The sequence below is a fragment of the Oncorhynchus tshawytscha genome, linkage group LG14, assembly GCF_018296145.1.
Source record: "Oncorhynchus tshawytscha isolate Ot180627B linkage group LG14, Otsh_v2.0, whole genome shotgun sequence".
NCBI lineage: Eukaryota > Metazoa > Chordata > Actinopteri > Salmoniformes > Salmonidae > Oncorhynchus > Oncorhynchus tshawytscha.
The window spans coordinates 33,940,085-33,952,941 of NC_056442.1; the positions used below are offsets into that span (position 1 = coordinate 33,940,085).

The 12,857-nt window shown below is 41.0% G+C and overlaps 1 pseudogene; it reads left to right on the forward strand.

The window, feature by feature from the left end:
• Positions 1 to 237: 237 nt before the first annotated feature.
• Positions 238 to 2,519, forward strand: LOC112267424 (annotated as a pseudogene).
• Positions 2,520 to 12,857: the final 10,338 nt, after the last annotated feature.

Genomic DNA, 12,857 nt, shown 5'->3' on the forward strand with positions numbered 1-12,857 from the left:
GTGTTACATAATTATTAGAAAGTCTAAGTTGGGTCTATGCTATTTCAACTAGTCTTATTGCCTTGGCTCCCTGCTGCAAATTAAATTAATTGTTTCTAAGACCTACGGTATCTTGTCAATCAGTTTGTTCAGTATTACTGAAGGTTACCAATTTTTGACATATAACTAAATGCATGTTTTTAAGGTTCAACAGAACATTGACTGTTATGATCTGTGAAACTGACATAATTTAGCATAATGTATTCTGCCGTAGACCGCTGCGCCATTCAGGTATGCTAGTATGGTCATTGCAATGTAGCCATGCTTTACATAATGATTGCGTAAAGGTATTCTGTCTTGATTGAATAGTCACTAGGATTACTTTCAAGACAGATGAATTAACACTCGTGTTTGTCTTTCTTGGATCCAGGGCGAGCCCAAGTCCTCTGAAGGGAAGATGGTGAAGTATAGAGGTGTGGTTTGGCACCATCAACACCATGGTGAAGACGGAGGGGCCCAGGAGCCTCTACAACGGCCTGGTGGCGGGTCTCCAGAGACAGATGAGCTTTGCCTCGGTCCGCATCGGTCTCTGACTCCATGAAGCAGTTCTACAGACAGTACGAAACAGACATTTTCAGTATAAAATACCAGTTTATTGATCTCTCAATCACATTTTATCTGGTGGAAGTAGAAGATAAGGAATGTGGCTGAAAGAATATGGCTTGGTGTTTTATGACTGCATCTCTCATCCTCGCTACTCCTCTCTACTCTCGTAGATGCAGGCATTTCGAGTCGGCTGGTGGCAGGCTGTACGACCGGGGCCATGGCAGTAGCCTTTGCTCAGCCAACAGACATGGTGAAAGTGCAGTTCCAGGCTCAAGTAAGGGAAGCTGAAGGGGTAAAGAGATATAGCGGCATCATGGATGCCTACAGAACCATCGCCAGGACTGAGAGCATCAGAGGACTCTGGAAAGCTAGGCCTACTGCAATTAGAAACACTACTTTGGCTTTACATGTATAAAAAGAAGATTCTGAAGTTATAATTGACAGTTTCATTAAAAATGTATCTTCCAGGTTGTGGCCCAAACATAACTCGTAACGACATAGTGAATTGTTCGGAGCTGGTGACTTATGACATCATCAAGGAACTTATCCTGAAGTATAACATCGTGACTGGTAGGCAGGCATGTCATTTGTTTTACACCTACACGTTTACATTTGAATAGTTACAATTACTTCAAAGTGTATATTAAGTAATATAATTTTTATGTTTTATATATATTTTTTTATTTTTACAGATAACCTGCCCTGCCATTTCACGGCAGCCTTCAGTTCTGGATTCATCACCACTATTGTGGCGTCTCCTGTAGATGTAGTAAAGACCCGGTTCTTGAACTGTTCAGCTGGAAAATACAACAGTACTATTAACTGCGCTGTTACAATGATGAGAAACGAGGGACCCAAAGCCTTCTATAAAGGGTGTGTAGTGATCAAAAGCCAAATTGCTTTCAAATCATCTTTAGCTGAATCAAGACAATTCCAAGATATGAACAGTGAATTAAGCAAATCGTTCTGCTTGGTTAAATAATCTGATTCTCCTTCCCCTTCAGGTTCATGCCTTCTTTCCTTCACGTTGGCTCCTGGAACATTGTAATGTTTGTCATATATGAGAAAATCAAGATGCATGTGATGAGATCTCAGCAGTCCTGGGAGTCTCTTTATCTAACCTGTATCATCGTGACGGATTGCTGTGTGGATTTCTCCTACTGACTATGATGTTCAAAACTATGACCGCTTGTACAGGCAGAGCACATCTTAATTTAAAGGAGGAACCACACAAGTATTAGCCTGGTCCCAGATCTGTTTGTGCTCTTGCCAACTCCATTGATGTCCTTGTCAAGCCTTGGCAATGATTGACAAGGAGTTGGCATGATGGCACAAACAGACTGGCACTCAGGCTACGAATCTGACTTCTGTACAGGAACATACACCCCCTGCAGGGATGTGTGACCCCACGTGTATCCATGATGCCTTGTACCAGAGACTATGGGCGACACACAGACTATTGATACAACTTTGTGACTCAATAATGGAATGAATGGCCCGACAGACTAGCGGCGGTTTATGTAGCTTGTGTTTACAGTAGGTTAGGGATGATATATTATGCTTCCTCACTGGTCTATAAGGTTCATAATGTGACCATCAAATGTTATTTAAGTTGTGTTATGTATTATGCCTATTTGTAAAAGGAGAACTTTCCCTCAAAACATCCATGATCATTTATTTTTTGTTTAATGCCTAATCCTGGTGGTTTTGTATTCATAACAAATAATCCAACATTCTAGTAAGCAATCCAATGCCATAACCATTAACTTTTAGATAAGGAGGTGGTACTGTTCATATTACCACTGCATGTGAAGTTGTTTTATATTACTTTATTACTGCTGGTATACAGTAACTGCAATTTTGGAACAAGTCTTGAAGAGTCCAAAATAATTATGAATGTTGGGTCTCCTAAATATGTTATTTATTATGTCATGTTGTGCTATTTTAGGAGTAAAATATTATTTATTATTAGTAAAATAACTACATGGTTATTTGGTTGTCTGTGGTAGCCTTTTTCTGCTTAGTGTTCAGAGTTGAGTGCCAAATGACTCTGTATTCCCTATTGAAATCACATGTATTTGTCCCATACTTAGTAAACAACAGGTGTAGACTAACGGTGAAATGCTTACTTATGGGGCCTTTTCCAACAATGCATAGTTAAAGATAAAATATAAATGTAAAAAAAAAATAGTGACACGAGGAATAAATACACAGTGAATAACTAAGTAAAAATAAATTACGCTAATTACAGGGAGTACCTGTACTGACTTGATGTGCAGGGGTGCACTACTTTTGACAGGGCCCATGGGGAATAGTGTGCCATTTGGAATGCAGAACACAGGTGCTTGTTAGTTAGAGAACATTCACAGAACTAGGTCAGCCAAAGCTGCCCCACATGTATTCTTACACTATTAAACCCCTCTAAGAGTCACCCAATACCTACTATACCAACGGATAGTGACACAGATACCCCATAATCCCTATACACATAGCTAGTTGTTCTAGGAGGGAAATATAAACACCCTCATGAAGATGTATTCCTGAGTGATAGCCTTATTTGGTACTGCTGTGCATTGAAGAGGTTCCTTACAGATACTTTTCAATGATGGGATAGTGTCATTAAATCTAAACTCCTTTAGTAATTGTGATCCTTTGTAGCATCATTTGTGGCATGCAAATTGTATCTAGTGCTCACCTATTGAAATAAAATAACTTGAGCCCATTAACTTCAACCAAGAAAGGAGAGACAGAGATGTGGAGTTGACAGGCGCATGACGATTAGATGACAGATGAGAAAATTGCCCAATTTGAGCCGCTTAGGACAATAGGGGCTGTTGACATAGCTGTAACAGAAGTAAGCTGTCTGACAAAGGCCTTCACGTCCTCCGCATCACTAATCAGCCCCTGTAAACTCACTGGCCTCTCTCTGACAGCTAATTAGTGCAGTGAGCTTGATTAGGCTAGATGGCAGTCTGGCTAACCCTATGGCTGATCAGGCGAATCCTTGGTCTGGTGATCCACATAACTGGGGGAACAAATGACAGCCACTCAGTACTGTAGACAGTGTTAGTCATTCAATGGAATCAGGCAACTGTGCTTTCATAAAAAAAATGTCAAAGACTCCACTCACCCAAGTCATAGACTGTTCTCTCTGTTACCGCACGGTCCTAGCGCCAAGTCTAGGATCAAAAGGCTCCTTAACAGCTTCTACCCCCAAGCCCTAAGGCTGCGGAACATCTAATCAAATGGCTACCTGGACTATTTACATTGACCCCCCCCCCCTTTGTTTTTATACTGCTGCTACTCGCTGTTTATTATCTCTGCATAGTCACTTTACAAATTACCTCGACTAACCTGGATTTTCGGAACAATGATTCAACATTAGGTTTGGATGTAATAAAAAGTATAGTGAACATGTGTAATTTTGAGGCTTGAAGAAACTGTCAGTTTGACAGTCCTAGATGTGGTCCTTGGCTGACCTTAGCAAGAGTCTCTGTGGAGAGAGGATGATCTGAGCTATCAAGTATAGGTAGGTGAAGCATTCAAGTTCACCTTGTGACCCACTGCACTAAGGCACAGTGAGTTCAGGGTTTTCCTAACCCAAGAAAGCATTGATGGCTACAGTATGATGTTCCAATGACATGAGGGGAGCCTGGATATAAAACAAAACCCACAATGTGTTTATTCAACGCTCTTAATCAACTTGTTTCTTTTGTCAATCAATTCTGAAAGAAAGTGTTTCACATGTGGGGTGCTGTTTTACAGACACAATCATAAAGTACACAAATTCATTATAGTCCAAAGAGTAACAGTTGATGCCTTTTTTTACCCAACAGTGTCAATGTGGTGGTGGGTCCTGCTGAAGATGTCTGGACTGTATGTTGTTGAGTCGCTGCAGACGTACAGGCCTGGCTGGCCACCTGGGAGCATGTCCCTTTCCATACACTCTAAGGCCCACAGGTTTACATGTGTCAAAAGGTGAGGCTACAGGCCTCATAAGTTGAGCACGGTTGATGATGTGGTCACTCAGGGGCGGTAGATATGGACCCATCTGGAAGTGGACCGGAGCAGAGCTGACAGAGTGGTAGACGTTAGGCAGAATAATAGCAGGGGTGAGGCCATAGAAAACATGGCAGATATTGGGATGGGGGCTCAGGGGGAAGTCAATTGATGGCTCCCTACTATTGTGATTCTCAGTGGGCCTTTGGGGTTTGTGTTCAGGCTTGATAAACTCTTGGATTTTCTCTGCCTGAACCAGACGAATATGGTAGAGCTTACAAGATCTTTGACATGACTCCACAAAATGCTCCAGGGATATTTTCCCATCTGTGAATTTCTGTGCGAGAGCCTATAAGATAGAAAGACAAAATTTTTGGTATAGTCTACTATTACACTCAAATAGGATATTAATATGATTGCTTAATTGATCATTTGTGTTACACAATTAATCCAGCCTTACATCACATTCTTCTTCAGAGTGGGCCAGCTTGTTCAGGAGAAGCCACTGGACCATGTGAAGGCTACGTTTCTCCAGTAAAACTACCAGAAAGGCAACAGTAGATTTGTATAATGAAAGGGGCATAAACACAGTTGTGACTAACTGACAAAATTGCAGAAGTAGTTAGTGAAAATGGCAAGTATTCTGAAACTTTGATGTTCCCAAAAATAATACAAAACAATTTGACTCACCAAGTTGGTTCTGTTTGGCTTGGATGATATTGGTGAATTTCTCCAGTTCCTGGTACTTCTTGGCTAACCATAGCTTACCAGTATTGAGCTCTGGCTCATGAGAGAGACTGGTCTCTGCCAATCTACTGTTGGAGACCAATACAGTCTCCTTTGCTCCCCGAAGCCCCTGAAACTGGACAGGATAATGACATTCAAAAAACATACAGTACATTCGGAAAATATTCAGACCCCTTCACTTTTTCCACATTTTATTCTAAAATTGATTAAATAAAACATGCTCCTCATCAATCTACACACAATACCCCATAATGACAAAGCGAAAACAGGTTTTTAGATTTCATTGCAAAATTATAAAAAATAAAAAACAGAAATACCTTATTTACATAACTATTTGGACCTTTGCTATGAGACTCAAAATTGAGCTCAGGTGCATCCTGTTTCCATTGATCATCCTTGAGAAGTTTCTACAACTTGATTGGAGTCCACCTGTGGTAAATTAAATTGATTGGACATGATTTGGAAAGGCATAAAGTCCCACAGTTGAAAGGGCATGTCAGAGCAAAAACCAAGTCATGAGGTTGAAGGAATTGTCCATAGAGCTCTGAGACAGGATTGTGTCGAGGTACAGGGGAAGGGTACAACAAATGTAATTGAAGGTCCCCCCAGAACACAGTGGCCGCCATCATTCTTAAATGGAAGAAGTCTGGAACCACCAAGACTCTTCCTATAGCTGGCCAAACTGAGCAATTGGGGGAGGGCCTTGGTCAGGGAGTTGACCAAGAACCCAATGGTCACTCTGACAGAGCTCCAGAGTTCCTCTGTGGAGATGGGAGAACTCTCCAGAAGGACAACCATTTCTGCAGCACTCCACCAATCAGGCCTTTATGGTAGTGGCCAGACGGGAGCCACTCCTCAGTAAAAGGCACATGACAGCCCGATTGGAGTTTGCATAAAGGCACCTAAAGGACTCTCAGACCATGAGAAACAAGATTATCTGGTCTGATGAAACCAAGATTGAACGATTTGGCCTGAATGCCAAGCGGCATGTCTGGAGGAAATCTGGCACCTTCCTTACAGTGAAACATGGTGGTGGCAGCATCATGCTGTGGGGATGTTTTTCAGCGGCATGGACTGGGAGACTAGTCAAGATCGAGGGAAAGATGAAAGGAGCAAAGTATAGAGAGATCCTTGATGAAAACCTGCTCCAGAGCGCTCAGGACCTCAGACTGGGGTGAAGGTTCACCTTCCAACAGGACAATGACCCTAAGCACACAGCCAAGACCACGCAGGAGTGGCTTCGGGATAAGTCTCTGAATGTTCTTGAGGGGCCCAGCCAGAGCCCGGACTTGAACCTGATCGAACATCTCTGGAGAGACCTGAAAATAGCTGTGCAGGGACACTCCCCAACCAGGCTGACAGAGCTTGATACGATCTGCAGAGACAAATGGGAGAAACTACCCAAATACACGTGTGCCTAGCTTTGTAGCGTCATACCCAAGAAGACTTGAGGCTGTAATCGCTGCCAAACGTGCTTCAACAAAGTACTGAGTTAAGGGTCTGAATACTAACAGACAAACCTGTTTTTGCTTTGTCATTATGGTGTATTTTGTTAACATTGATGAGGGGTCAAAAAAACAATTTCATCCATTTTACAATAAGGCTGTAACGTAACAAAAACATTTGGAAAAAGTAAAGGGGTATATTTTGTCATATCTTACTAATGATACTAATTATATCCTGTATTTGGTCATATTTTACAGGAGCGAATAACTATATTGCAATATTTGCTGACCTTAAAAAATATGCCCATTCTAATGTAAATAAAAAGTTTCATCATTAAAAAACAAGAAAGAAAACACTCTTTATACACACACAGTAACCACATCAAACTGTGTGTAAGATTTTCGGTAAATAAACGGGAAATACCTTTTGGCTGAATCTGATGATCTGGCTGATTTTTTCTTCATCCCGCAGAAGCTCCCGCAATTCAACAGTCCTCAAAACCCTTAATTGGTCAGTTACAGACTTTGAGTCGAAATGCCAAGGCATCATGTCCAAGCAACAGACCTTTGATATGGAAATGTTCCTTTATTTGGACCCCATGATGCGCACCAGATGCTTAATTACGCACGAGCATCACCCAAGTAACCCGTAATGTCATGACAGTGACATTATCTTCACCATCAAACTGCAGTTTACCCGTCCAATGAAGAGCAACATAGAACGCGCTCTAAAATAAAGATGTAAAGTGTCGTCCTCTGCTGTAGGTTTTGAGAAGCACACGCGTTTCTGAGATGAGTACTGTATTACCAGTACATCGCGGGAGGGTCGTAACTAGTTACCCCAGCCACAAAGTCATAAACCCCACCTATTTGTAGGGGTAGCGTTCAGGCTCACACGAAAAACATCAGGGCCAAACAGAACACTCCGTTTCCTGTACGGTCATTGCTATCACGTATCCTTGGGACGTCACTACATTGAAGTTAGTACCACCCTGCTTCCCCCTGCTGGCTTACTTCTGAAGCAAAACAGGGTGGGTCCTGGTCGTTCCCTGGATGGGAGACCAGATGCTGCTGGAAGTGGAGTTGGAATGCCAGTGGGATGCACTTTTTCCTGTTTATTTTTATTTTTATATCCCATCGCCCCAGGGCAGTGAGTGGGAACATTGCTCTGTGTAGGGTCTTTCAGAGGGGACACTGAACAGGTGTCCTCTGTGGACACGAATATCCCATTGCATTTATCGTAAGAGTAGGGTTGTTAACCCTGGTGTTCAGGCCAAATTCCCAATCTGACCATCATGGCCACCTAATCATCCACAGCTTCCAATTGGCTCATTCCCCAGGTCTTTGCTGTAAAGGAGAATGTGTTCTCAGTCAATTTACCAAAATAAAATGTAAATGGTTAGGGTTTGGGGTAGCTGTGTGAAGCTAGCCACAATAAGGATTAGCCACATTAGTGGAATTTGCAGTTTGCCTTTAAAATAAAAGTCCCCCATTGAAAGTGATACAAATAGTGGAATATTGCCATATTTGAACTAGATAACGCTAATCAAGGTTGGAATCAATTTTGAGACTGCAGCTCAGAAATATCAGCCTACAGAGAGAAGGACGAGATTGGTCACCCACCGGTTGATCGTGATTCAACATCGATTAATTATTGAAATAATGAAACCGTCGACCGCATAAGTTGTGTTGCCGAGAGCTTAACTGATAATGAAAAAACAGAGATCTGATATAGACCCTAAACACTTAGTCAGTCATTTTTACCGTTCCCATAAGCCACCATGGTCCATCTCCTGGTTATCTGCATGGGATGTTGTTTTACTTACAACTCCGCTTAGTTTCCCAGATGCCAGGAAGATGAGACAATGAGGCATTGTTCTTCCAGGCTCTCTCTATATCTCGGGTCACACACACCACATCTTGTCTATAGAATGCCAGCTTTTAGGTTTTTATCACCAAGTCATTGTCAGCTCAAGCCATCCCTAGCAAACCCCATTTCCTTAATCAGACGCCCAGACTAACTGCAGGAAGCTAGAGTGGAAACCATCTCTTTAACACAGCATTAGCAGAACATAAATATCTTACTGTTTGTTAAGTAAATAGTTGTTAAATATCCACCAGGTAAATACGTATTTTTTCTGTCACACCACTCAGCGCTACAACAAGCACTGCAGCATTAATGAATGAGTAGGAAAGTGTATCTATAGGCTTGCATTTGTTTGTTGTTATTATTAACAGCTTGTTTCTTTTTTAATATCAAGGAATATTTCTCTTTTTCTGTTCATAGGAGTAACAACATGAATGTGTGGATGAGGCAAAAATAATGTGGTGCGACTCGAGATTCGCCATCAGTTTGAAGATGGTGCCCCTTTTTGGTCAGTGTCAGTGGAGGAAAGGGAGAGGGGGGGATGTTGAGAGGCAGACCGTCAATCTGCTGCTCTCTCCCTCTGCTGAGACTGACCATCAGATACAAGCACCATCAGCCCAGTAAAATAAAATATTGAAATGTATGCTCACTCAGCTGTGCCTCACAAGTACTGTAATACAACAATGGATCTACTACCAGTGTGATCATATAGCTTACCTCAAATTTGGAAATATAATGTAAAAAAATGGCCCGAACAACAATGCATTGGCAGGGCAATTCAAGCAAAGCTAATATGCAGTGATAATGTATTGAGCCTATAGCTTACTGCAGAAAACTAATCTCTACAGTACTGTTTTTAATTGGTTAATGTTGCATAGGCTTACGTCATGTTAAACATTTTTTTAGTGGTAGATCTCGGGTTGCATTTTGTCTCAGAAAGTGATCTTGACTCAGTGATCTTAACACTATCAATGTTTCCCTTTACTGTGGCAATTGTGATCGAATCAATGCAAAAATATTTTGTTGTTGGCGGAACTCATCTGAGTAGGATTCTATTACATTGACACGCATGACTCAGCCCACACTCTACACAGGCCGGTGTGGCATAAACAATCAGAGCTGAAGTAGACCTATATGCAAATAAACCATTGCCATATATGGATTTGTGCCATTTACTTTCAACTGGATTGTGTTTACAGCATGAGTGGTCATGAGTAGATGCACTTGTTTTAAGATCAAAGCGAGAGCTGCATGTAGCCACGTGCACATTTTGTTCATATCCTTTGCTAGTTAGTGAATTATTAGCACAGGTATAGATCATTTGTAGTCAAAAATAGGGGAGTAATTGCTTTCTACAAGAGCACAAAAGGTATACATTTTTGACATCTTTGAAAAGCGAGTAAGGTAAAGAGCTTTAAATTGTCTTAAAGGGGCAGTGTTGTATTTTGAGACAGGCTTTAATAAACTAAGTAGCTAATAGACAGACAGAGGATAGCATAATTTGTCTGATTCTCTGTAATAATGGTATGAGAATAATAATGCATTTTATTTTGTGAAGTGGTTTCTTGCATCAAACAACACCACAGTATTTTCAGTCACCTTCTTGTCTGAAGGTCAAGTGGATAAACAGGTTCATGTCAAGTCCTGCATGTTTGTTTCAAAAGTCTCATGGAATGTAGGCCTACATTGAACACCACACATTGGATGCTACTGTAGGCTGAATTATAGAACAGCTATTTCCATGTCAAAATGTTATGGGATGCATTTTCTCCATTGTTTTTGATGGTAGGCCACCCTGGTAGGCCTACATTATGATCAAATAGCCACAGTAGCCTACATGACCTCTGTTAAAACTGTAACTTAAAGTGGGTAGAGCGTCAGTGTTCACAGTAAACACGCACTGGAATTTGCACAGAAGTTTGCGCTCAGCAGACCTGAAATTTGCTCAGTGCCTGAAAGAATTTAGAGTGAACATTAGTTGGAATGTTGTTATATAAATTAGTTAATTTGGCACAAAAAAAGTAAAAATCTGTTGAAATCGCTCTGTGGCTGAGGGTGGCAGTCATTAGAATTGCATTGGGGGCATACTTACAGTATATGCACTGTACAGCCTTACTTATGGATCTTGGGTCCATGAATTGGGGTATCAACATACTGAGTGACACCCACAGATTACAATTCTGAAGAGTTTACACAAATATTAACCTAGCAGGTCATATTAGGGAGCTTGAGCTGTGGGAAATCACCTCACTAATAAAGCCTATTGTGCGTATTGACATTCATATTGCACATTAAGCTCACCAGTCAACCTATTCCACGTATATTGAACAATCATATTGCAATGTACAGCCTTACCTATGGATCTTTGGTCCATGAAATGGGGTATCAGCCTACTCAATATGATATAATATACATATAGCAGGTTGACTGGTGTGCTTAATGTTGTTAATCAGGTCAGTCTACCTACTGCAGCAAAACTGTACACAGTATTGCCTAAAGCAGTTAAGAATAAAATAACTAATAATAATACAAGTAAATAGCTATATCTTAAATTGCTGCAAAATGTGACTGGGCTTGTTGTAAATGAACTTTACATCATGTCTATTCTAGTTTGATATGTTGCTGTCACAACAAGTTATTAAATCTGATTATTGCAAACCTCACCGCTCAGGCAGTATCGATCAGAGAAGAGGTTACAGGAGAATGCATCCACATCGGTCTCTGGATTAATGACATACTGTACTACTGTGAGACAAATGCAATGGAAGGGTATTTTGCAGCCTGGTCTCATAGACTAGACGTAATATAGTAAACACAAATCCAAGACACTCAAAGTAGTACGATGTGTTATGTTTGGTATGGTTACATAAGACAGGCAATAACAAAAATAGGATGGTTGGTCGGGGTGGATGGATAGGCGTATAACACGAACGTCTGACAACCCAACAGTTGCGTGTTTGAATCTCATCATGGAGAACTTTAGCATTTGAGCTAATTAGCAACTTTGCAACTACTTACTAATTTTTAGCTACTTTGCAACTATTTAGCATGTTAGCAAACTCATCCCCTAACCCTAACCTTAACCCTTTAACCTAACTCCTAACCTTAACCCTAACCTTAACCCCTAACCTAGCTAACATTAGCCATCTACTGTAGCTAACATTAGCGTTAGCCACCTAGCCATCTAGCTAACAGTAGCCACAACAAATTGTAATTCATAACATATCATACATTTAGCAAATTCGTAACATATTGTACAGATTTGTATGAACTGTAATTCGTAACGTATCATACCAATTGTAATTCGTACCATATCACAAACATTGGCACAGACACACACACACACTACATACACATGGATTTAGTTCTGTAGATATGTGGTAGTGGTGGAGTAGGGGCCTGAGGGCACATAGTGTGTTGTGAAATCTGTGAATGTATTGTAATGTTTTTTGAAATTGCCTGAATTTTGCTGGACCCCAGGAAGAGTAGCTGATGTGTTGGCAGCAGCTAATGGGGATCCATAATACATACAAATACAAAAATACATGAAATGAATGATGAACATCCACAAATTAATACATATCATGTATTTCAAATCGTTTGATACAATTTTATTGTTTTGTATTAGAAGTCATCCAAACAAACACTATCTTCAATCATTTCTGGTTGGTTGATTGGTATTCTCTGTTCGGTGTTGGAAACTTTTCTCCAGAGGTTTTATGTAACACTTGAGCCAATTTGTTCTGAGGTAAACAGCAAGCTTAAGAACTTCCTGGTGCACTCAACTCAGCTAGAAATCACATACAGATTAGAAGGATGTTCCACCATCAATCCTTCCCTTCCAGTGGTTTTCCTAACAGCAATCTCATGTCTCTATTATGGCTGATTTAACTGTTTCCTGGCCGTAACTCCCAGTATGTGTCCCAAATGGGACCATATTCTCTATATAGTACACTACTTTTAACCAGAGCCCATAGGTATTTGGTCAAAAGTAATGCACTATGTAGGGAATAGTGCCATTTGGGACACAGACCTAATGTCCCGATGCTTTGGCCCACAGACCTAATGTCCCGATGCTTTGGCCCAGGGGTGGAGTTGATCAATGTATACACTGACTGCCACCCTCAGAATAATCTTAACGAGGCTAAATACGGCCAGGGTTTATCGTTAAGGCTGGAGTAATCCTGTAGTCCTTGGCTCAGCAGTGAAAGTCC